Source organism: Lissotriton vulgaris, chromosome 9 (assembly GCF_964263255.1).
Source record: "Lissotriton vulgaris chromosome 9, aLisVul1.2, whole genome shotgun sequence".
NCBI classification, from domain to species: domain Eukaryota; kingdom Metazoa; phylum Chordata; class Amphibia; order Caudata; family Salamandridae; genus Lissotriton; species Lissotriton vulgaris.
In genome coordinates, this window is record NC_141697.1 from 505,480,140 (window position 1) to 505,507,625 (window position 27,486).

General features: G+C 46.5%; 1 protein-coding gene across 1 annotated transcript in view; it reads left to right on the forward strand.

The window, feature by feature from the left end:
- TBPL2 (TATA-box binding protein like 2) overlaps positions 1-27,486 on the forward strand; it is a 332,712-nt gene that overhangs the window by 119,837 nt on the left and 185,389 nt on the right. The window lies entirely within an intron of this gene.

Sequence of the window (27,486 nt, forward strand, 5' to 3'; positions counted from 1 at the left end):
AAAATACCAACCTAATTTGTAATCTCCAACTTCAAAGTCCTTCACATTTATAAGTCGTTTTCAAATGGTCAATTTTACATTTTGCTTCTTTACATACACGTTATTTAATCTGTTAACATGATTTAATTTTCTAAGCAACCATGTATCCCCCGAGTAGGCGCTGTGGACACCCAGGGGTCCTCCCCAGACCACAGGTTAAGAACCACTATTGTAGAATATCAACCAAAAAAGGGACTAGAATTTAAAAGGCACGATTATAGGATTGGAGTCGGCCGGTCTAGTGGTGAAAATCATATCTAGTAAAAACTAGCTCCACACTGTAGGATGAGATGAGAGCGGGGTCACGACAGGTTATGGCATCCAGTCCTGCTATGAAAGTAGCCCCCTGACCTGCAACTTTCAAGGAAATTCCAGAGCGCCAGACCGTGAAAGGTTCTGGTTGGTGGGACCACACACACCAATCTGCGTGTAAACTGATTTGTGTCTGGTACTCTACTTGTGTAACAATTTAGTGTGCTGGGTAGGGAAGAGGTAGCCAGCCTTTGGATTGACAAGATTATAAATGCAAGTGTAACCATTCACTTGCTTGTTCCCGCACAGCTGAGGGTGCAAATACACTATATACTTCCGGCAGCGGTTCAAGCGGAGACGTGGTCGTTGCTATGTTATGTGAAGTTACAGTGGGTCAAGTACGGCTGATGCGCATGATATCTCCAAGGACGGCACGCCGGATGCACCACTACAATATAAAGTAGCTATTTGACATACGCACATTGCGGGCATTGGGCAGTACGCAGATTTCTTTGTGGCATTCCCCTCCAGAAGGGATAGGATTATCCCGAAATGCATTGGGAAAACAACAACAAAGATTACTGTTTTTTGTGAACATTATGTATATGATATCTGTAATGACTATGTTTTTGTTTAATACATGTTAACAATAAGATGATTACGGAAAAGTATCCGTAATAGGAAATTATTGTTTTGAGACAATGTGTGAATAGTATATTTTGAATATTGAAGCTGTGTTGATTTAGAGAATTGTAAATTTGAGCAAATAGTGTATTTACACCCTCAGCTGTGCGGGAACGGGCAAGTGAATGGTTACACTTGCACTTATAATCTAGAGCACCAGACTATCAATTCAGCCCTGAACGGAGTTGACTTTAAGGAGTTCATCTGTGACCAAAGAAAAGAGCTCTGTAGAGTGCTTGAAAAACTGCTGTGTGACCAGGGCTAATATCTGCATGACAGCCAGGCTCCCAGATGTGGGGGGACATCACCTGAAATCTGCACATCTTGCAGGAGAAGCTAATGGATTGCCTAGTACATGCAGATAGTAGTCCTGGTCACACATCAGCTATTCGAAAACTCTCCAAAGCTCACTTCCTTGCTCATGAAGATCTTTCAACTTGAATAAAGTGGGTTGGTTTAGGTCCCTCTGATAAGTGTCAAAGCACGTCCTGACCGACAAGTCTTACCTGCTAAAGGCAACACTGTGGAGAGGTATACCAAATAGTCAGTAGTGTTACAGTGGAACCCAAGAGCAGAACACAGAAAAGGGATGTTATAGTCAACCTGGAAAACATCCCAAACAACAATGTTTTTATAACGACTTACCTGAACAACGAATCTTGAACAACGACCTTCTTAAACAACGTGGTTTAGGAACTCGTTGTAAAAAAAGTAGTGGTTAGCATTGTTTGTTGTTTAGCCTTCGTGGTTAAGGCAGTAGTTAATCATACATCCCAACCTGGGCATCCAGTCATCCTCCCTGGGCAGGACAGCAGTGTCTGAAGGTTTGAGAGGAAGTGAACCCTGACTCCAATAAACACTTCACAAGGGATGACATAGTGGACAGCAGTACTCCGAAAGTAATTATCCTGTCTTGGAGGCCTTCGCCAGGTAGACTTTTAAGGAGCAGGGGTAGAAACAGCTCTTACAGGTGTTTGCTCAATCAGAATCCTGGAGATTATAGGGTCATTCCCCCACTAGCTGGACCTCCCTCAGTTCGAAATCTGAATCGTTGGGTCTCCCTGATCCTCTTTGAACTTCACCCCTTCAAAAGGAGAGGGAGGCTGCCGATTGGGTAACATTCAAGCTGCAGACCAGAGATGATCACTGCCTCTTTTTCTCTCAAGTAGGAATCGCCAAGGGAATAAAAGGAAGTCCCTCTCAAGGGGGGGGGGGGAGGAAGAGCAGTCCGGCTGCACACCAGAGATGGCCATTGTCTCTTCTTCCTCTCAGGACAGGGAAGACGTATCTGAGGAAAGGCAGTATCTGGAGGAGTTAACTAATCTTCACCGTATGATGAACTCATCAATAATGTCTACTTTACTAGCGAAGAAATGGGGCTATAATTAATTGAATGTCACTGGAATGTGATGTAATATTCCTAGTGTAGCATAAGAAGACATGTAGGCTTCAAAGAGACAGATCAAAAGAAACACACATATTTTCTTAATTGACTTTATTACAAATATTGTAGGAAATAAAACACTATGAATAAACAGACGTTTGATACCTCTATTCTTGCGACCTCCGGATCGAATATGTCACAGTTCCACTTTTATACTAATTTTCTAGACACAGGATGTCGATCCACTGCCTAAGGTTTCAGAATTAGTTTCGGTTCATTCTTTCAATTGGCCTTTTCTGGCTGTAGCTCAGACACAGCCTTTGTACTTCTAATGGCTCTTACAGCAGTAGGAAAGGTGCTGACTCCAAGCAACAGTAAAAGAAAAAGAAAAAAGACACAATGAAGCACAAGATCTTGCCGCCTGGATGTTGTCAACCTACCTGAAGCATTCATCCTGCACAGACAAAAGAACAGGCGAGTTCAGAAATGTTGTTGCCTTTAGAAAGAGAAACCTATGTCTGTCATGTAAGAATAGCTCTTTGGTGACCATGCATTTCTGTGGGTAGCCTTTTCTCCATTGTCCCTTACTTCAGTGCTCGGACCTCTACTCTCCAGCCCCAGGGATCCAGTCAATAAGACTTCTACTGTCTGGGAAAGCTGTATCTACTCTTCATCTTGGTGCCATGCTAAACCAGGGACCATTCAAAATGCATCCTACTGGTCCCAGCACTCAGACTTTCACCACATACGCAGACTTTATTGGTCTGGTCTGTCTAGCAGTGGACTTACTATTCTTCACAGTCCGTATTTTCTTCATGTTTTTGCGCACACTAGACTTAATCTTCTTGCTTCTGATACATCTTGTTTGGGCCTTTGTATGCCTAATCCTCCTCCTAATAGCATGTACAAATGCTAATTTGTGGTTCACTGACTCGCAAAATAGCATTTGCGACTCTCGCTATTAGGAAGGGGTGTCCCTTCTTAACAGCAAGTCAACATGATATGTACTAGTGTTTTGCAACCGCAGTTGCGGCCGCATAACACTCGCAGTTTACCACCTATTTCAAGTAAATGGTAAACCACTCGCAAAGGGAAAGGCGTCCTCAGAGGACCCCTTCCCCTTTGTGAGTATGTTGGAAAACATTTTTTAAGAGCAGGCAGTGGCCCCAGAGACCACTGCCTGCCCTTAAAAAATGAAACTGAAAAGTTTCATTTTTCTTATTTTAAAATATCCTGTTTTCCAGGCTGCATTAAAAAAAACTACTTTATTAAAAAAAAAAAGCAGTCCTAGACACGGTGGTCTGCTGAGCCCAGCAGGCCACTATACCTGGGAGGGCCTGTCATTCCCAATGGGCTCGCAAATTGCGAGAGTCTCATTAATATTCATGAGCCTCGCAATTTGCGACCTCATTGAGAATCACAAACAGTGTTAAACACACTGTTGTACATGCAAAATAGCTCAATGAAAAATGAGAATCGCAAATAACTCGCAATTTGCGATGCGCTATTTTGTTGGTCGTACATCTGGCCCTTGATTCCTGGGATACCAGCTTCTGGTCCTTCTGGTCCTCTCAGTCCACCTAGCCTCTTGTGTCCTGATCCTCTTAGGCCTCTCCTTCTTGGCCCTTGCCCCCCCTGTTTTGGATTGTCTTGGTCCTCCTGGTCCTGTACCTTGCCTGATTATACTTCTGGCACTGTACCCACTTGTCTGTGCCCTCTTGTCCTGGTTGCCTTTTTTGAGTCCTTCTGAGCCTAGTCATTTTGGTCCGGGTCCTGAGTTTTTCGGGTACAGCCCCATTGGTCTTCCTGTCTCTGCAGTTCTAGTCCTCCTGATCTTTCTCACCCTGGTCCTGCTACCCCCACATCCTGGTCTTTCTTCTCCACGTCTCTGGGCCCTGGTCCACAGGTCATGGTACTCCTAGGCTTGTTTCAGTCCTCTTTGTGTGCCCCATCTAATCCTACCTGCTCTGGTCTGGACTTCTTGTATCTGGTCCTAGTGGAATCCTTGGTACTGCACCCTTGTCATCCTTGCTTATTTTGGTCCCACTATCCTTTATCCTCATAGTGTTCCTAGACTTCCTGGATCTGGTCCTGGCCCTCCTGCTTCTTGGCCCCAGGGTTCTACTCTAACTTGCCATGTTCCTCTTTGCTCTGGTCCACATGGGCCGGAACATCTTGTTCCTCATTTTTCTGACCGTCTTGCAGTCCAGTACTCTTGGCTATGGTCATCCTTGTGTCCCTGGTCTCATTTTACTCCTCAACCTGATCCACATGGTCCTAGTACTCTTTGCACTAATCTTCCTGGTTTCCTTGGCCCTTGTTTCCTAGTGTTTCGTACGTCTTTATTTGAATATTTCATCATAAAAGACAACCTTAAAAGCCGTAAACACAACCATTATCCTAAAACACATCTTACCCTGATTATAAAAGTTAAAAGCCATTCTGGCATTACATTAGATACTTGAGCATGAAACTAGATGATTACATAGCAATTCATATCACTCTAAAACCACAGAAAAATACAACAAAGAAAATGTGTGTAGTTTTGGTGGCTGACAAGAGCATATATAACATCGGAATTAATAACTAATATTTAACCTCTATCTATGTTATTAGCTCTAATAATCCATGACCAGCCCAGAAACTTTGCTACTGCGATTACCACAGGTTCCATTGTATCAACCCTCATAATCCGCAGAGCCTCCAGCCCCACCCGTGTTCCCATATTTTTGCAAATTGGTTTAAGCCATTTATTCCGGGGGGCTGAGTATTCTTGGCATACAAAGAATAGATGACCAAAGGACTCCTTCTGGTCCTTACACCAGGGGCAGAACTCGTTCTCCTGACCTTTCCATTTTTTTGTGAACGTTCTTACTGGAAGCGACCCAACCCTAAACTGGTGATAGAGCTTCCTATCCCCACTCTTAGTAATGATATCCCAGTATTCTTCTAGGGATGGTTCGAGTTTATGTTCCAGGAACCTGCCCGATAAGTATGAAGTATTTATCTGGTCAATATGATGTTGCCTTATGGTAGACCAGTATAAAGCTTTAAATACCTTTTTAGAGGGAAAAACATTATTAACCGGGTCAGTCCACAGATGGCTCAGGCCCATGTTCTCTAAAAGCATTCTTACTTTTTTGAACCAGAGAATATTCCCCGAGCCCAACACTGATCTGACATCCATAATTTCGTTAGCAAAAAGTGCCAGTTCATGGGTGGACCAAATTCTCCTCCACAGGGCCACTGGTTTAAAGCATGCCACATCATCGATTGCATGACAGCCTAAATCCAGTAACAAAGGCTTCAATGGGCTGGAATGAGGAAGGCCTAGAGTTTTTTTTAAATATTTTTTTTGGATTCTCACAATTAGCGATAGATCCGCAAAAGCCCAGAGGTCCGCGCCGTACAAGATCGCTGAACTGATCTTGACATTATAAATTTTCAAAGCAGGACCTATCTTTTTCGTGAGTGATGTTCTCTGTTCTTTAATTAGACACCCTGTTAACTGTGGAAACTTAAGGGAAAGAATGTCGAGCTGGGGTTTCTAGATGAGCCTATTTTCCAACACAACCCCTAAGTATGTCATGACTTTTACCTGTTCCAAATTGGAGTCATTCATAGTAACATGACCAAACAGAGGTCTATTTTTTGTTAAAACCATAAATTTTGTATTGGTAACATTGACCTGGAGGTCATTAATTTGGCAAAATTCCCCAAATTTGTTTAGGGCGGTTTGAAGACCCTTCTGGGTTTTTTATAATATCAGCGTGTCGTCCGCAAAGATAAGTAGCTGAAACTTAGTGCCGCCTAGGGCCGGTGCATCTGTTGGAAATCCTGCAAAGTACTGCACGACCCTGTTAATGAACAACAAAAACAAGGTTGGCGCAAGTACACACCCTTGGCGTACACCACGGGCCACCGGGAATCTCTCCGTAACCTGCCCTTGTTTGCCCCATCTAACCTGTGCAAAGTTTGCTTCATATAGCCTAATTACTATTTCAAGTAGTTCATGAGGCATCCCCATAGTTCTTAGTGCTTCCCATAACTTGTCTCTTGGAACTAAATCGAAAGCAGACTTTAGGTCTACGAAGGCTGCATAGATGGTACCTCCACCCAGAGTAACAACCTTCCAATAAATTAATATAAACCTAAAGATCTGTTCGATTGTACTAACACGAGCTCTAAAACCTGCTTGTAATGGGGATAAAACCTCCTCTGATTCTATCCAACTCTGGATATTAGCTAGCACCATCCTGGCAACAATTTTTTGGATAGCGTCTATTAAGCTAATAGGGCGGTAGTTCCCCGGGACGGAACGATCCCTCTTTTTGAATATGGGCAGGATCTCAGCTCCATGCCAAGAATCCGGGATGAATGCCCCCTTCGCAATGGCGTTCGCTAAAAAGGTAATATATGGAACCCAATTGGTCATATCCTATTTGAAAAGGTCTGCCGGAATGCAGTCCATTCCTGGTGCTTTTCCAGCTTGGACCTTCCTTAGGGCATCCTCTACATCTTTCCTGACAAACACTAAGGGTTGACAGAGAGTCAAAGGCCTTGGTAAGTAGTCGGCAGGATCAGTATCTGTTAATAACTTCCAGTCCCCTAAACTGAGACTCGAAATGATCGACCCAATCCTCCACAGACACGTGGTTTGCCGGTACTTGTTGTTCGACTTTATTTCCCCATTTGACTATATACCATAACTTAGTCTCCTAGCCTCATATAACTCCTGCCAGTGTTGGTCATCCAAATCCTTTTTGGCATGCCTTTGGATTTTACGATAGGCAAGCCTTGCCATACTGATGTCCTTGGTGTTTCGTGCCTTTATAGCTGACACCAAAGAACCATAGGCAACCCGGCAAGATTTATTGTACCATGATTTTCCTGGGGTTTTAGATTGTAGCTTGGTGGGAATGCCACTTTTGGAGAAGTACAATTTCAACTCCCTAAATAGCTGTTTGGAGAGCAGTTGACTTCTCAATGATTTCTTCCTGATTGGACAGTGCCTGAAGTGCTCCCAACGTACAGGAAACCTCATGGGAGATCTTCTCTAGGGTTAAGGGGTCATCCACTACCCTAGCCCATCGGACCCTGCGCATATCATTAGTAAGCAGAGCCTCCGCTGTGGCTATCTCCGTAGCTGTTTCCCTCCCTGGGCCACCTCCAATATTTAAGCTCATTAAAAGCGGGTTGTGGTCACTCTCAGGACGAGCAGATATTATCATATCCTCAAGAGAGGACCAATACTCGACCTTTATGAGAATATAATCAATATGGCTTGAGTTGGTGCCATTGTTAAATGTTACCCTTCCAGTTTTGTCCGAATTTGAACGCCCATTTACTCCTCGCAAACCCCACTTAAGCAGAAGCCCAACCACTTTTTTAGGGGATTTAAATTGAGGTGGGGGATGTTCCATAGGGCGTCTTCCTCTGCAAAGATATCATCCCCCTCAATATTTAAGGGCTCGAATGTGCAGTTGAAGTCCCCTGCCAATATCACATATCTATCCAGCGCAACAGAATTAAAAAGAGAGTCCAGCTCATTTGTGATTCCCGAGCTCTGACCTCCCGGCTGGCCTCTAACATAGATATTAACAATAAGAAGCTCCGATTGATTCGGCCGTATCAGCTTTAGAGCAAGTATATCAGGGCTTTCCACCATTACTTCAATAGGTCAATAATTAATAGACTGCCTAACCCAAATGGTTAGGCCTCCAGAAGGTCTACCTTTTTTCCCCTCTTATCGCTGGCTTATAAAAGTTTAAAAACCCATTACAGTGGATAAGGTCTACAGCCCAGCTCTCCTGAAAAATCAGGATATCGTGAGCTTCCACGAAATCCAACCACTCTACTATAGAGATTTTGCTCATTAACCCTGCAATGTTCCAGGAGACAATTTTAAGCAGATTGGGTTTATCCATTTTGTTAGGCTGGTTTTGTACACTAACCATCGATTTTAATCCCAGTTTCCCCCTACCCGCAATTTGGGCCCCACTAACTGGGGACCTTATTGCCAACCTCTCTTGTCTCTGTCCATCAGTCCCTCCTACCATTTTCTTCTCAAGATTAATCACACCAGAATACACTGGGATTACCCTGGGGGGAAGGCAACCACCCAACCCACTCCCTGGGCAATCTCTGTTGGAATTCCGCTCTCCTACTATGGGACCCGACTCCCTAGTTATACCTCCACCTTCTTTTACCCTACTCAGTGGTTGGACCGTAATAGAACCATAGGGGCTGTTTTCATGTCAATCCACCCCCTCTAGACCCATTAATGGGTCAAAGCGGTTTGCCAGGGTGGGGTAAGACTCGGCCCTGTCATGGGGATTAGTTACATGGTCTATATATGCGACTATTGTGTATGCGGTTCGATGGACATATGGGGGCACAAACATAAAAATTATTCAAACCTAAGGACTGAATATCTCCCATTCCACCATTCCTTGCTTCACAGCATATGTGCTCAACTACCCATGGGTCCCTGAAGTTTACGATAACGCAATCCCCTCTATATCCTTTTGTCTACACCCCACCCAGCTGTCCCTTCTAACATGTAAGATTTCTGCATTTGTACATACTGGGAGCGGTCTGTACCTATTGAGCCAGTGAGTGACCTTGTTCTTCAGTTCCCTATGAGATTCCAGTTTTTCTTCACCAATCCCAGGAACTCCTGCCAAGATCACCGTGTAAGGTACTGACTCTGGGGGAAGGTTAATACAGGGCAACCGCTGTTTGTCACCCTCAATGCCCTGTTGGGATCTCCCATATGTCCGTCTCTCTCCTGTCTGGACATGTGTGCATTCTGGCTTCTAGCCTCCTTACCCACCCCTTTATTACCCTCCCTTACACTACCTCGAGGTTCGCTCTGTTCGGGGTGCTTCTTGGCGCAGGGCATAGTGTTTTGATTTTTAGCCCTCCCAATTAATTCTGGCTCAGGGTCCTTACCAAGGGTCCTGGGCCCCGAGGCCAGGCAATCTGGGACCTTGGGGAAAGAACCCTCTACCTTTAACAACCTTATCCATCATACTAGAATTTGCTAATACTAACTTTTCAAGTTTCTCAAATTTTGCGTTCATTAATTTGGTTCTCTCCAATAGTGGTAACATCAAGGATTTCACAAGTTTTTCCATTTCCACTAGGAGCACCTCCTTGTCAACGCAATGGATTGGCATTTCAATTTGGTGTAAAGTACTAGTAGCTGGGGCAGGGAGGTGCTTAATAACTAATGGGACGGGGTTTGCTCTAACTGTTTTTGGAACTTTCGCTGAGCTACCCTTTTGGGGCCCCCTCCTCTTTTCATTTTCCCTGCTAACTGTTTAGCAGTAGAGTCTTTACTAAGTAGTATTTCAGGAGTTTGGTTTGTGCTGGGGAGGCTGTATTGAAATGGCGATATGCAATCCCTTCGCCTAGCTCCACTAGAAGTAAGACTGACAGTGGTTGCATTTAATGGGGAACCTGACACTGAGCCATCAGATCCTACCAACAATAGGCTGGGACTCGGGCCCGGAACTCCTGGAAGTTCATTAGATCGTATTTGTTCCGGAGTAACTGCAGTTCCAATAGTACCCAGTGATGAGCGCTTCCCTGAAAAAAGGTCTAAAGACAGGCGTTTCTCTGTTAATGCAATCTCTTTTTCCAGAACCACAGCAGCCCTGGTGATAAACTGGTCAATTGTCCCAGTAACTAACCCCCTGTAGTTGAAAGAGTTGCTTTTCTTCCTTTCCCAGAGCGTAACGCCATTTAAATAGATGCTCTGGCGACCCCTGCTAAAATACAGGTGAGGTACACGAAATATTTACACAAGATATTGAACAATGACATAAAAAGTCTCACAACCCAGATCCAAGATGTTAGGGGGGTGGCCCAGCCCGGCCTCAATCGGCCTCGGACGGCCGCAGACGGTCCCGCCCTTGTCCCGGGCTTCTCCCGGCGCACACCCGCGCGCGTACCGCGCAGCGGGAGTCAAAGTTGGATAAATACCGTCAGGCAGGGGGCGGGAAGAGGACCACAGTTGAACGGTTTAGCCGGGCTGCTGGTCCTCGCAGTCCCAATTGGTCGGGCCTCTCAGCACGGCAAAAATCAAATCCAAAGGAGAACGAGCCCAGTAAAATGTTTATCAGTTCCAGGAAGGCTGAATGTTTAAAAACAACCTCTGCGAGCGGCACCAGTGAAGCGAGGGCCGCAAGAGGTAAAATAGTCTCTGAATCAATCAGGCAAAGGGGGGAAGAGGACCACAGCTGAACGGTTTAGCCAGGCTGCTGGTCCTCGCAGTCCCACCTGCACTCCAGAACAGGGGGGCCAAGAGGTGGATGAAAGGCTGATGAAAGTGCTGGTGCTGGTGCTGGTGCTGATGAAAGTGCTGGTGAAAGGGCTGAGAGGGCTGCCACTGCCCCCTCACCATAGGTGGTAAATGGTGAAAATGGATGTAGCGGAGAAGGGGCAAAGCGTAAAGGCGGCAAGTGGCAAGTTATATCAGGCAGGTTTCGGCAGATGGTGACAGGGGCTGCAACAGCCAACAACGGCAGCAACAGGGTGAGGAGAGCTTGTGGCAAAGCAGCACAACTCTGCAACCAGGGCCGGACTGGGAACCAAAACCGGCCCTGGCAAAGTGCTCGGCCAGCCCCCACGGAAGGGATTAAATGGGCGACCGAGCTCTTTGCCGGGGCCGGTTTTCGTCCGATTTTGTTACACGGGCGATTTTGCAGCTATGCTGCAAAAACGGCCATGTAACAAAAACGGCCCCCACCCTTGCGGCCCACCGGGGGATTGCCCGGTACCCGCAACGGCCAGTCCGGGCCTGTCTGCAACAGGAACAAGATGGGAAACACTGCTGATGGACTGCGGTCACTGCAGTTGCTGAATGGCTAAATGACTAAATGGCCAAGTTGCAAAGGGCAGACCCGCAGACCCACATAACCACAGACCGCTTCCTGCTCCTGCTTTATGCTACCGCTACCCTACACCTCCTGTAGTCCTTCGGTCCGGGGTGTGTGACCCCAGGTAGCAGGAGTGTTTAGGCTGCAGGAAGAAAGCCTTGGGTAGCGAGGTGGTGATGTGGTGATCAGGTCAGGCACGAAAGTCATGGTTTGCTCCGCTCAGCTTGCAACCTCCGAGCGGCTAGTTTAGGTGATTAGGCAGATTAGAGGAATGGCAGTCACGCTCGGCTCTGATGTGGTGGTCCACGGCCCGCTTCTGTCGTAGGGCCCCTGGTGCGCTGAAAACTGCTGAGAAGCTGAGAGCCGGTAGGGAAATCAGCCGGGGAGCAGGCGGGGAAGTCAGCCGGGAAATCAGAAGGAGAGCGGGGGCCGGAGCCGTCGGCAGTTTCGGCGTCCTCCCACTCGCTTCCTCCTGCTTCTGCTCCTGCTTCGCGCTGCTACCGGTCTGAACAAAGACGTGGCATCTCTTTTTTCCTGGTGTTATCCTTCTGGCTGTGGTTACCTGAGTCACTGGTCTCACCTCCCTGGTACTCCTGGCCATGGTCACCTATTGATTTTCGTAGTCCTTGACCTTCTCGTAATTCTATGGCCATTAACAATCATCCTATTGGTTCTGGTCCATGTAGTTTGCCTTGTCCTAGTTCTCCTTGACCTGGTCCACCTGACATCCTATTCCTAGTATCTGTAGTCATTGGTGTCCTGGTCCTTCTTTTCCTTTTGTGCAGGTCATCATAAACCTTGTCTTTTGGACATCCTGGCTCTTCTTGGTTCCCCCATTCTAGATCTATCCTAGCTCTGTCCTTTTCTGGTTATCTTGGCCCTGGTCACATTGCCCTGGTTCTCCTTACCCTGAACAATCTAGGCCTAGCACCACTGTACCTGGTTTTGCTGTTCTCTCTGGTCTTCTTGGTGTCCATGGACGCGTTCCCCCTGGTTGTCAGAATCTCCGGGGCGCTGTGGAACCGCTGACCACAACCGCCGCAAAGAAGACAGATCACGTCACGAAAGGCTCAGGAACCACAAGGTCCGGCATGCTAAGCGCGTGCATCACGCACCCGGAAATGCGTACTTAATGCGCATTGGCCGAAGGGACACTGTCGAATAATTTGATTGCTGGCCGGCTGTCCGTTGTGTCCCGCTTTACCTTGGTTCCCGGGAACAAGGAGCTGTGAGCAGTTCGGCATTTGGAGTAGGTACGGCAGTTCGGAACTCCAGTATTGTTTCCTGGAAGCGAGCGGCGGCTCGTTTCATTCTACCGCATTGGAGTCCTGGTAGAGCGTTGGTTTTTACGCTCCCGGGACAGACAGGAACAGAGACGCCCACCAAAGGAGGTGGTTGCTGTGTCTCTGTTTTGGGAAGTTTTGATATTGATTCTGACCCCTCGGTGGAGCGCCAGCCTAGGTGTTCCCGAGGCGAGTTGCAAACTAAAGAGGACGCCTCAGCGTGATTCCCCATCAGTCGTCTTCGAACTGCATTTTCGGCCGTTTCTCTGCACAGTTTCCTCTGTTGGCCGGACACCGGGACCGGTGTCCATGCAGAGGACGGTTGGATCATGGCCCTAATGAACTAGGAGCCAACGGCTGATGACTAACGTATGAGAGACCTTGCAGTGCGAGACTAGAATCGCTCTTACTATTGTTTTCCCTATTCCTATGTGTACTTGTGCATATTAAACAAGAACATAGCAGTACAATTGTTGCCGTTTTTCTTACCAATACCCTCGATCCCGAGAAGTAGGGGGATTACATAATATTCGACCTTCTCATTTCAATCGTCTCCCGATCGAGGCAAGAAGACCATGGCCACTTTAGACGATGTGGTGGCAGCCTTGGCAGCCGTCCAAGTAGAGCTGACGGCTTCCAGGCAGGAGACTGCGGATCTAAAAGCCAGGTTTGAGGCAACGCAGCGGAATCCCTTTGATGCAGGCAGTGCAACAGTGCCTACCGCCCCTGCGGTGGTGGTGGAGATGCCTGTGACTGTACCCCTGGCCAATCCGGAACGTTACAGCGGAGACCCCGAGACAGTGCAGGTGTTCATGACTCAGGTGGCATTGCATTTATCCTGCAAACCCAAAGCATTTCCTACGAGTCAGGCCAGAGTGGCCTTTCTCATTTCGTACCTCGCTGGAAACGCGGCTCAATGGGCGGTGCCTCTTGTGAGCAGGGATGACCCCATCCTATGCGATTGGGGTGTGTTTCGTGAGGAATTCAAGAAGGTGTTCGATCGGGCAGATACCTACACCGCTGACAGTGAACTACTGGAACTACGTCAAGGCAACCACGACGTGGTACAGTACTTGAACGCCTTTCGTCGATTGGTTGCGGAAACCAAATGGCCAGTGTCGAAGCAAATAGCCGTGTTCCACCAAGGGCTGAGCGAAGAGCTCAAGGATGTCGTGGCACAGATCGACCCCCAGCCCAAGACTTGTGAAGGGCTTATAGCCTTGGTCCTACGCTTGGATCATCGGTTGGGCGAACGCCGAGGAGATCACAAAAAGAGAGGGAAAACCTTGCCATCCCCAGGGACGCCTGGGGCTTCAGAAAGCAGCGTCTCTACCAAGGCCGAACCCATGGACATTGGAGCCGTTAGGGCCAGTCTCACCGCTACAGAAAAGGAAACACGCCCTAAACAGGGCCTATGCCTGTATTGCAGCAAAAAGGGACACTACGTCCGTGAATGCCCTGCCAAACCAAAGACCATCCGCAATAGGAACGGTAGACCTGTAACCGCTGCAGTCGATGTCCCGTCGGAAAACTACCTGACTCCCTGAGATGAAGGGACCTCTCGGAGTCACTCTACCATCCCTTCTTTGTTGAGTCCTTCTCAGTCCCAACCGCAGCACCTCTACATCACAGTCCATGTATCCATAGACGCAAGGTGGAGGGCGGTAGAGGCCATGGTGGACTCCGGGGCCACTGGCGTTTTTATGGACCAAGAAGAGGCTTGTCGGTTGGGGATCTCCCTAGTGCCCAAAGATCGCCCTGAGGATGTGTATGCCGTGGATGGACGAAGACTGGTCACCGGCCCCATAGGGCATCACACCGGTGTGCTACCGGTAAGATACGGCGAAGATCATGAGGAGGGCATCGATTTTAGCATCATTAGGGCCCCAAGTACAGGATCATCCTGGGCCTGCCATGGCTAGAGAAACACAATCCGACAGTGGATTGGGCAACTCACCAGATCAGGATGACATCCCCGCATTGCAGCCAACACTGTGGAGTACAGACTGGACACACACCCGGTTCAGCAATGGAATACATGGTGGCCACAGCGGCCGAGAAAGCAGTTGTGTTGCCCGGAGTTTACCTTGTCTTCCAGGACGTCTTCGATGAAGCTCGGGCTGAGGTCCTGCCCCCGCACCGGATCTACGATTGTCAGATTGATTTAGTTCCGGGTGCCAGCATCCCCTGCGGCAGGCTGTACGCGCTAACAGAACCGGAAAATCTCCACCTGCGCTCGTATCTAGATAAACTCCTGGGGTTGGGGTTCATCCGACCCTCCCAGTCTCCCGCCGCTTCACCCCTTTTCTTCATCCCGAAGGCCAATGGTGAGTTAAGGGCCTGTGTGGACTTCAGGGAGTTGAACGCGATCACAGTGAAGAATAGGTATCCTCTGCCGCTCATAAGTGTCTTACTGAGACAGGTGAAACAGGCCCAGGTGTACACGAAACTGGACCTCAAAGGGGCATACCATCTGGTGCGGATGCGCGACGGCGACGAGTGGAAGACGGCGTTTAAGACTCGCTTCGGCCTCTTCGAATACCTCGTCATGCCGTTCGGGCTCTGCAACGCCCCTGCGGCCTTTCAGTACTTCTTAAATGAAGTGTTTAGAGACATCATGGATGAGTACGTAGTGGTGTACATTCACGATATCCTCATCTATTCCAACACTGAAGAGGAACATGTACGCCACATGGCCACAGTACTCCAGAGGCTCAGAGCCCACCTGCTGTTTTGCAAACTCAGCAAATGTGACTTCCACGTCACATCAGTGGAATTCTTGGGAGTAATGCTGAGTCCTGCGGGACAGGAAATGGCAGAACGCAAGGTCAAGGCCGTGGAACACTGGCCAACGCTACAGGGGGTGAAAGACGTGCAGTGCGTCATTGGGTTCGCCAATTTTTATCGCCGCTTCATCGATGGATTTTCAGGGTTGGTGGCCCCTATTACACAGCTGCTGCGTAAATCACAGCCCTTCAGATGGACCGCAGATGCGCAGGACGCCTTTGTGGCGCTGAAGAAGGGCTTTATTTCTGCGCCTATCCTGGCACATCCAAACCCTGACTTGCCATACGTGGTAGAGGCAGACGCATCCGAGGTGGCCATAGGAGCCATTCTGTCGCAACGGCACCAGCACTCCGGGGTGTTATACCCTGTGGCGTTCATGTCCAGAAAGCTGAACCCTGCAGAAAGAAACTACCACATTGTGGAGAAGGAGCTCCTAGCCATAAGGGACGCTTTTGCGGAGTGGAGGCACTGGCTGATGGGGGCCAGACATGAGGTGACAGTGTACACGAACCACCGCAACCTGCAGTTCATGACGGCGGCGAAACACCTATCGCCACGGCAGATGAGGTGGATGCTTTCTTTTCCGGTTTTCACTTCCACATCACCTACAGGCCTGGCTTGGAAAACAGGAAAGGGGACGCGCTGTCCCGTTAATCGTCTGCTCTGGAACCGCCTCCTGCGCCGGTGCACTCCATCATCCCGCCGGGCGCGGTGATCGCGACTGTACAGCCTGACCGGTTCCTAAGGGGAGTCCAGAAAGGGATACAATCGTTTGCATGGAAACGATGGCTATCGTGCCATAAGGAATGGCGGATGGTAGACGGCATGCCTGTGCACGGTAACCGTTTGCTGGTACCCACTCCCCGCTTGAGGAAGCAGGCGTTAGCTTGGTGCCACACGTCGCCATGCGCGGGCCATCTGGGGTTCGAGAAGACCGTGTCCAGTTTGGGAAGACACTTCTGGTGGCCATCGCTGCGGTCGGATGTCCGCAGATGGGGGATGGAGTGCTCCGTGTGTGCCGCGGCGAAACCGGTGTGGTGGAGACAATCTAGCTTAACAATGGGCTAGTTCTCCTGGTGTTGTCAACATGTTTCGAGGCTGACTGCCTCTTCGTCAGGACGGGGTCCGATCCCTCTGTCACTCACTAAGGTTGGCAACAATGTGTGCTATGTGTATATACAGGTGAATGGAAAATAGATTATAATACAACTGCAAAATGGCATTCAATATTGAACAGTTATAGCCCTGTCAGTATTTCTGAGTCGTGGGCCTGCAAAGATAAAGATAGAGCACGTAAGTATTTACTGCGCGTCCCAATGCGCGTTCATATATCACCTAAGGAAGAAAAGTTGGTGACATAAGGTGACTTTGCAATTTGCCGGTAAAATACACTTAGGTGCTGTGACCTGTAGGTGAAAGGAAAAAACACTACAAGACAAAACCAACATTTACCATAAAAAACACTCTCTATATCGTGAAGTTCTGTACAAGTCCATGGTGAGCTGTAAAATTAAAAGGGGCTAAGGACTAAATACATAATGGAATAAATAGGAGTCAGTGCCCCATGAGCCGGACTGGAAGAGGGGTACACGGAACTTCCAACTGTTGGTAAAGTGAAATAAAAGTGGGGCATGCCATGGTTTAGAGTAAGGTCATGGTAGCAGGTGTTGAAAGTCTAGGCATGAGGCTCCCTAAAACGGCTATGCCGTACTTACTAGTTCAACAGCAGTCCCCTCATCCGCGGCTTCCGTGGTGTGAGAGGAAGGAGAGGAGCATGTGGTTATATACTAGAGTCAATTGGATAATTACTAGCACCTGTGATGGGAAAGGGCGGCTGATTGAGCTGAACGCTAGAGCGGTGTAAGCTCAGGACCGGGGACAGAGATGGGAGCCATCTTGGAACGGTATCAAGGCTCAAAAACGCGGGCGCCATCTTTGAGAGGCCAGTGGTGAAACCAAACTGGTTGTGAAATCTGTAGGCTAGATTACTTGGCAATTGTATGCGGGTCTGTTAATGCAGAGATGCCTGTATGTGCTACGGGGGGGGGGGGGGTGAATCAGGATTCGAAAATAGAGGGCGGACATCTTGCCTATAAAGCGGAAAATGGGGGAACCTGATATTCAGTTGTGTAGTTGGATCAGATCTGGAGGATTGCCTCATGGATCCAGCATCAAGCCTCACGTCACTAATCAGCTGGCATTGTACCAGGGACTGGTTGGTCCTTATTATCAAGACAGCAACCCGGCTGACTCAAGAACTCAAGCTGGATATACAAAAACTAGAGGTCCAAATAAAAAGCTACCAGGCCCCAGCAGTACTGAAAAAAGATTAGAAGAACTGAATCTGGAAATGATGGATTTTGAATTAACACTGAAAACAAGCAAATTCAAGAAACTGCAGAAAGATACTGATGTGTTCAGTCATGAACGTGTGTATCCATATATAAAAGATGATTATGTATCAAGACATAGTTAAAGTGACCAAAGTACAGACACTGATCCCTCTTATACCAGTTCCAATGGGTCGGGATCTAGCAGGAACAGCAATCACAGTAACAGGGGAGGCAGAGCTCGTTTTCAGAGACCGCATAGACCAGGGGCTAGAGGGTGGGCACCCTATCAACCCCCGCCTGGGTACATGCCATACCCACCGGTACCACCTTACATGGACAATCCATTCCCACAATGGAACCAGCCACCACCCCCTAATTTGGGTTACTATGGCCCACCGCCTTTTTTAGGGCAGCGCCGCGGCCAACGAAGAGGCAGGAATTGAAAGGGAACCCAGGTCCACTGGAACCAGAATCCAGAAGCACCTCCACGTGTATCAACACGCAGCATGACCGCTTCAACCAGCCGGGGCACCTAGTAGTGAACCTATCAGACCTTCAACTTACTGATTCCCAACGCAAAGTTCTAGAGAAAGAGTTAGGTTTTGTCCCAACGCACAGAATGGACAAATTTAAGATTTGTCTGGAAATGAAACAATTTATGCGAAAACTAATACTGCAAGCCTTCTTCAAGAACTCTAATGAGAATGTGGTCAATAATATTGACCCATCAGATACAGGCCTGAGGAATAAGTCCACCTTCACTCCTCCAGACTCTACCATACCAGTTGAGTTATTGGCTTTCAAGAAAGCAGTAATGGAGGAGTTAGAAAATCTCACCACCACTGACAAGGCGACATTTCAGAACACCTCACAAAAAGAAAGGGAGGCCCTACATGAGCTAGCCAACAACTCAGAGATTATCATAAAACCGGCTGATAAAGGCAGAGCAATTGCCATTCAGACCAAGCAGAATTATCATAGAGAAGGCCGCAAACTATTAAATGACAGACGGAATTACGAGATACTAAGAGAGGATCCAACTGAGGATATCCGTATCCGTACTCTAATGATGGTTGAAGAGGCCACTGCCCATGATTGGGTATCCAAAAAAGAAACTGACTTCCTCATTCAGAGCAACCCCATAACACCTTATTTTTATACCATACCCAAAATCCACAAGGAGGCACCCTACCCACCAGGGCGCCCAATAGTATCCGGTATTGGTTCCATATTGGAACCCCTCTCTAAATTTGCGGATGCGTTTTTGAGACCGATAGTCCAACAAACCGATACCTACCTTAAAGACACGAAGGCGGTACTGCAATTGATTGAGGAAATACCTTTCGACCCCGAGCATGACCTACTGCTCGGTTTGGACGTGGAAAGCCTCTACATGAGTCTTCCCCATCGTGAAACCCTCGAGATAATCCAAGAGGTACTTTTTTCCACACCATGGAAATACCAGACCCAGAGACATGTGGTTCTGGAGTGCATCAGTCTGGCTTTAAAGAAGAATTTATTTCTTTATGAAGGCACACATTACCTACAAAAGCACGGGACCAGCATGGGGAGCACCTTTGCTCCGAGCCTGGCTGGTCTCTATGTTCACCATTTTGAAACTACTAAAATTCTCCACCAACAGAACCCCTTCCGTGATCAAGTGGTCATATGGAAACGGTACATTGATGATGTGCTTGTGATTTGGAGGGGCGACACCCAGTCTGTCCAGGATTTCATGGTCTGGCTCAACCAGCAAGACCCATTTCTGAAATTTACCCACACAGTATCCAATGAAAACTTGTTTTTTCTGGGCCTAAATATTTACCCTAACCGAGCCAGACTACATACCAGTACCCACTTCAAACCTACCGCTAAAAACTGCCTCTTACTGTGCAACAGTTTCCACACGAGACACTTACGAGATAACCTCCCTTCCTTCGCCTCAGACAGAACTGTTCCAACATCACTGATTTCAAAAGTCAAGCAGCAGACCTCGAGCAAAAACTACTACACAGAAACTATCCAAGAGAAATTGTGAAAAAAGGCCGAAAAAGGGCTAGGAACAATAATAGAGAAGCTCTATTGGAACCCACGTTGCCAAAGGAACAGGAAACCAGACCAATATGTGTAACCACATTCAACACCAACTCAAACAAGATCACTAAAATAGTGAACAAACATTGGAAAATCTTAAACTGTGGCTCTTTGAATTTCCCGAAACCAATGTTCTCCCACAGAAGGGGGCGCAACTTAAAAGACATTTTGGTCCACAGTAGACCAAAAATCATGAAAGACAGTGGCCCTCCTAAAGTGACATCTGTAAATGGCCACCATCCTTGTGGCTCATGCACATCTTGTGAATCCACCAGTAAAAGCCAACAATCAAATTCTCGAATTGCCCGACATGGGAACAACGTGGTTTCACGAACTGCAACAACAGAAATGTTGTCTACCTTATCACCTGCTCATGTGCCAAAGAATACATTGGAATGACTTCTAGACCAGTCAAGATTTATATTGGTGAACATCGAAGCAACATACGTTGCAAGAAAACCACGACTAAGATGGCCTCCCACTATCTAACCATGGGCCATGGTATTCAAGATCTTCAGTGGACAGTGGTTGAATCAATAAAATTCGAGAAAGATCTCCTCGAAAAAGAGCAAAGATGGGTGTTTCGTCGTGGGACACACATCACAGGGCTGAATGATGACATACCCTGGGCCCAACTGAGCCAGTAACAACTTCTATCAGGAGATCAAAACCCTAAAAGAATTGGTTGTGGTCTCCCCAACTTGAACTAGTCACTCTAGTTATAGGCTGTTTGCACTCTGCATGCCACTGTAGAGTAATGATTAATTGCACTATGATCTGTCTCTACTTTGCACTCGCATGTGTTAGCTTGCCACTTTAATCACACAGCGAATGTTCCAAGTTAGGGCCCATTGTGTTCCTTACCCTACATCCGTATTGATTACCTGTTTGCAAAAATATGGGCCTACTGTGTTCCCTACCCCACGTTATGATTCATTGTCTTTTGGCTAGTATGCGGCCCCATAATACGTATTGACGTGAGGCTTGATACTGGATCATGAGGCAACCCTCCAGACCTGATCCAACTACACAACTGAATATCAGATTCCCCCATTTTGCGCTTTATAGGCAAGATGTCCGCCCTCTATTTTCGAATCCTGATTCACCCCCGTAGCACATACAGGCATCTCTGCATTAACAGACCCGCATACAATTGCCAAGTTATCTAGCCTACAGATTTCACAACCAGTTCGGTTTCACCACTGGCCTCTCCAAGATGGCGCCCGAGTTTTTGATCCTTGATACCGTTCCAAGATGGCTCCCATCTCTGTCCCCGGTCCTGAGCTTACACCGCTCTAGTGTTCAGCTCAATCAGCCGCCCTTTCCCGCCACAGGTACTAGTAATTATCCAATTGACTCTAGTATATAACCGCATGCTCCTCTCCTTCCTCTCACACCACGGAAGCCGCGGATGAGGGAGGATGCGAGGACTGCTCTTGAACTAGTAAGTATGGCATAGCCGCTTTAGGGAGCCTCATGCCTAGACTTTCAACACCTGCTACCATGACCTTACTTTAAACCATGGCATGCCCCACTTTTATTTCACTTTACCAACAGATGGAAGTTCCATGTACCCCTCTTCCAGTCCGGCTCATGGGGCACTGACACCTATTTATTCCAGTATGTATTTAGTCCTTAGCCCTTTTTAATTTTACAGCTCACCATGGACTTGTACAGAACTTCACGATATAGAGAGTGTGTTTTATGTTAAATGTTGGTTTTGTCTTGTAGTGTTTTTTCGTTTCACCTACAGGTCACATCACCTAAGTGTATTTTACTGGCAAATCGCAAAGTCACCTTATGTCACCAACTTTTCTCCCTCAGGTGATATATGAACGCGCATTGGGGCGCGCAGTAAATAATTACGTGCTCTATCTTTTTTTTTGCAGGCCCACGACTGAGAAATACTGACAGAGCTATAACTGTTCAATATTGAATGCCATTTTGTAGTTGTATTATAATCTATTTTCCATTCACCTGCATATACACATAGCACATATTGTTGCCAATCTTAGTGAGTGACAGAGGGATCTGACCCCGTCCTGACGAAGAGGCAGTCAGCCTCAAAACATGTTGACGTGTGTGTCAAACAAACAAGGGAACCCATAAGGTATCACATAGGGACCTTGGGCATTAAGTATTATAAAGAACAGTGGTCCCTATAACAAGAATTATTGTGAGCAATGATCATACACTAAATAGGTTGTATGTCTTCTGTCCATCCGGACAGGTTTTTATTTTGAGTCAGAAAGATAATTTTGATTATTAAAAAATGTCAAGCGGGCACAGCCGTGACCTTCAACATTTACAGGACAACAACAAAAAGGACAGAAATGGAAAAAGCAAAAATTTGTCTGTACATTAGCTTTTCAATGGGACAGACATCAAATTTTAGACCGCACCATTGCAATTATCCATGTTACATACACTATTTGCATATGGGGTTTATGTGTCTCTGTACATTAGCTTTTCAATGGGACAGACATCAAATTTTAGACCGCACCATTGCAATTATCCATGTTACATACACTATTTGCATATGGGGTTTATGTGTCGACGTTTCGATGCCTATTAGAATGGGGGCATCATCATCAGGACATTGGATGACATTATTGTTGTCTTAAATATTAGAACCATATCAATTGGCCTATAGATTTAGAACAGCCGGCGAACCTATGTTTCCGTAGTTAGCCTGGCGTTGTGCGCAGAGTGATCTGCAGCTTCGCGGTTCGTTATATGAAACACGCGTCGGTTTAGTCACAGCATTATATGCACCAGATCGCCAGACCCGCGGCTGCCTCCAAGTTATCCCGAAAGAGCCATTGTGCCTTTCGGCGGATCCCTCAAATTATGCTGTGATAAAACCGGCTCGCTCTTTATTTAACGAACCGCCAAACTGCAGATCATTCTGCGCATACCGCCAGGGGACCACAGTATATCCCGGCGGATCCCCGCATATAATGCTGTGACTAAACCGACGCGTGTTTCATATAACGAACCGCGAAGCTGCAGATCACTCTGCGCACAACGCCAGGCTAACTACGGAAACATAGGTTCGCCGGCTGTTCTAAATCTATAGGCCAATTGATATGGTTCTAATATTTAAGACAACAATAATGTCATCCAATGTCCTGATGATGATGCCCCCATTCTAATAGGCATCGAAACGTCGACACATAAACCCCATATGCAAATAGTGTATGTAACATGGATAATTGCAATGGTGCGGTCTAAAATTTGATGTCTGTCCCATTGAAAAGCTAATGTACAGAGACACATAAACCCCATATGCAAATAGTGTATGTAACATGGATAATTGCAATGGTGCGGTCTAAAATTTGATGTCTGTCCCATTGAAAAGCTAATGTACAGACAAATTTTTGCTTTTTCCATTTCTGTCCTTTTTGTTGTTGTCCTGTAAATGTTGAAGGTCACGGCTGTGCCCGCTTGACATTTTTTAATAATCAAAATTATCTTTCTGACTCAAAATAAAAACCTGTCCGGATGGACAGAAGACATACAACCTATTTAGTGTATGATCATTGCTCACAATAATTCTTGTTATAGGGACCACTGTTCTTTATAATTCAAAACATGTTGACAACACCAGGAGAACTAGCCCATTGTTAAGCTAGATTGTCTCCGCCACACTATTTTTAACGGTACCAGCCTATGACTAATAAATAATTTTTTGCTTTCATAAGGGCAGGTATTATTTTAAATCTCACTTTTCTATATCACTCCTGACCCTACCCACACTCACTCATTAAACTTCACATAGCACTTACAATATCTAAGTGCTCCAGCGTAGTCTCTAGTCGTAGCACGCCCCGTCCCGCAGCGGGGCGGTTAGACCCCGATGATGAAGCATGACACCAAGGGCCCTTTTGGTGTGTGAGGGGTATTTTGACAAATACTGTGTATGCCTGATATACTCTGGATCACCTTCTAGAGGTGGACCTTGTTGTTTACTTATACTGTTTTGAACATCAATCATTTGCCCATTTGGTTTAATTTCGCATAGTTTTCCTCATTGAAAAATCTGTACTCTGAGAATGTTTTATCCTCAGTCAGTAAGAAGACTCTACACATTGGTTTATCCAGGGTGGTATGCCCATTGAGCTGAGAAGTCCTCAGCACGCCTTTATTGGCTGGGCTAGGGCTGCAAGTTAGACTGCCCCATCCCATCTAAACTCTATCGCTGGCCTATCACTCATGCCATTTATACTTGTTAAACCTCCCATTTTCTTTATGTAATGCTTCCTTTTGCCTTTGTGCCCGCTTGTTTTAATTGTTTTACAGACCTGCAAACAAGCAATGATGTTGGTCAAGTGTCTGGGCTTCGATTTGAAAGCTGCATTTATCACATCCTATCCCATCTCCATTTACAAAGGAACATCTGGAGGCATATTACAGAAAGTGACCTGGGAGGGCATTGGGCATGTATGCCCTCTGGGTACTTTCGTATTACAGAAGATGCTGCATGTGCTTGAGCGACCTCTACTGTAATATGGATCGTGATTGTGCAGAAGGTGAGTCAGCGCAATAACAAAGGGACGTTTCCTCATTTCCATGGGGTTGTGGTCCTCTTTCTTTGTGCCTCACACCATATTACAGATGTCATCACAGAAGCAAGAAACCATTTGGGAGGCATATTGACAGGGTTCCTCTAGGGCGGGGATAAGAGGGAGCCCAGGGACCTCCAGGGCCGTCCACCCACAGGTGAGCATAGTTTCACATTTCACAAATCTGCAGGGCCATTTCTGTCCTCCCCTCAAAAGGTATGCTGCGTCCCCTACTAGCAGTGAAAAACAGACTGGTGGCTTCAAACAGCCGCTCTGCCTTTCACTAATACACTGATCCAGTGCAGGCATGGGTTTGCTTCTACCCTGGGAACACATTTGTTGACATGTGACATGCTGTTCCAGTCTGTGTCTGGCGCAACTAGGTAAAGGCTTGTCGTGGTGCAGACTGGGAAACTTCATCCTATGAATAATACGGCCCCAGGGGTACTATGCAAGCTCAATTACATCAAATGACAGACTGCGTGAACCCCTCCCTATGTAATTAAGAGATAGCGTGTGATCTGGTAGAAAACACCTCGGAAGGATCTTCCTTTCCGTGAAAAAGTAAACCATAATATGCATGATCATACTGCACTCACTCCGGTTGTTTAACTCTGTAGGACAAACGTTGATTCAAAAAGGGCGTGTGGTTCACCTAAGCTACCTACAGAAATAAATTGCAAGTGATCCCCTGGTGCTTTTTGCAGGAGGAATGTAGGCCATCGGAATAGTAATGTGTGGAGGCCAGATAGGGCAGGCTATTGGAAGATTTGGACATGGCTGAGTCTAAAAAGAAGAGGGGAGGCAGTGTTTATGGGAGACGGATTTGAGATAGTCAATGGCTGTGAAGGGCTGGGTGATAGAAGAGGAATGACAGGAGAGAAGAGAATGGGATGGCTGTGGTGGAAATGCTGAAGGAGATGAGGTGAGGTGGGGGGTGGGATGAGTAGTAAGGGGTGACCATGGAGAAAGCGCTAAGGGAAGAAAGGAATTGAAGAGTTAAAGGAAGAAGAATGTGGATTCGAGGTTCGAAAGGGACATTGGATAATGGATGAGGAACAGCTAGCTATGCATTTATAGAATGAGGGGCAGATGCAGGACTAAAAAGGTTGAAGTGTAAGGGAAGGGTTGAGTGGCATAGGATAAAGGCAAGGGGTCACACTGGTTTATAGTATGTGCTGAAGAGGAAGCGAGGAAGGCTTGTGTAAAGGCAGTGGAAACCCGTTTAGTGGAAAAGAACAGGATTGGGCAGTGCCCTATGGGCTGGTCTGACAGGCAAGTGTGTGGGGTAGTTTTTGTTTACTGTTCATAGGCCTCTTTTACGGTCTGCTGGTCCGGTTTTTCCGGTTCATTTCCCTAATATTAAGGCAACTTTGCCTGCAGCAAATTCAAATCCATTTTCCCTTCCATACCTTACAAAACACTTGTACTGTATACTTATAAGTTACACAGTGTGTGTGTGTGTGTACAAGTTTAAAACTGTCCCAATATGCAAATAAGGGCCACTTTTCTTTAGCTTACAAATTCTCTAATGGGAGGGTAACTTTTTTGTTTGTACCTGGTCCTATATTCTGTCCCAATCTGGCCCTGCAGAAGAATGGGTAGAAGGACAATGCATATTCCTGCCCAGTTTCACTTTTGCTTTCCTTCCCACAGTTGTGCTCATGCCAATGTGGGACAAATGAGAGAGACCTAGAGCGAAAGCTAAAGAGAAGTAAATAGATATTAGCTAACCAAGAAAATGAGCCCCAGAGAGATGATGAAAACAAACCTCAATTGTGCTTCAAAGTAAAAAGAAAAAAGTGGTCCAAATGTACTATGTTGCTTATGTTTATACCTCTTTAAGCTATCAGGCCATCGCTTCAAAGCAAGCATCGTGGGAGAGGAAAGAGAGATTGAAAAGAGACCAAGAGAGAGAAAACAAGGTGACTAGATAGAATGAGAATTTACCATTTCCAACAGAGTGGGCTTCTGCAAAGCAGTTAGAAATGAAACCCATTACAGATGGTGTCTAACACCTTGCGCATCAAGGAAAACTAAGCTACACGAAATATGCAATTTCACAAGTTACCAAAAGATTTTTTGGGGAGGCTTTGTCAAGTTTAGCATCTATTTTTGGTGCAGGAACGCTCTGGCGTATCTTTCCATGGGTAAATGCAATCATAAAAATCATTTATAAAATACACAATATAAATAGATTTTTGGCACTGGGTACGTGTTTAGTGCAATCCAACTGAGCCCATTTTAGCAATCTTAAAGTAAGGGAATATAGATTTAAGAACTGCAAGGTTTAAAACGTGTACTTAGAAAGTTAGATAGAGCTGTTAGAAGCAGGTACAGTTCTCATTCGTTTATGGTACCAGGATTGTAACTTATCACTTGCAGACACCTCGGATCTCTGCAACAAAATTAATAACCTACTAAGCTATCTTACATAAAATATAGGCCTGTGGCCCTCACATTACACTCTTTGTTCTGCAGTAGGCACATTGATCTTCTCTGCTATCTTATAAATCTTCAAACCTGTTAGCCAAGTTTGTGTGCATACCTCTCCAGCAAGAGCGTTAAGATAGCTTACCACTATTCTACCCCAAACCTGGCTGGATATGCATTAATTTTAGAAGCAGGGGTGTTAACGCCAGTGATTAAAGTGGACGGGGTCTGACCACTGCTAAACTCTGACAGACAAAAGTGTGTTGGCACAGGTCCCTGGCAGACTCCCCTTTCCTATCCTCCACAGGCTTCCTCAGCAAGAAAATCAAGAAGCTGCTACAAAAAAGAAAAATCTGACTGATGAGCTTTAATGCCATACCTTGCTGTCTTGGAGGAGCGGGAGGAGGATGACCAAAGGGACGACCACGAGGAGGAGGAAAATGAAGAACAGTAAAAGTACCAGGTTAACTAGGGAAACCACATTTACAATGCTGTCGCCACAACACATGCCAATACAACGTAGTTATGACAATGACTGCGTTGTTAGTACACAATACCATTACATTGCAAGTCATTACAACAACTTGCTGTAGGGGGCACGCTTGTATTGGATTTAAAATCCAACACCTTTCCTGGTGTTGCGCAAACTTGAGTAGGAATAGTAAATAACACTATTTCTAAGTCCAACGGGCCCCCTACAGCAAGTCGTTGTAATGACTTGCAATGTAATGATATTGCGTATTAACA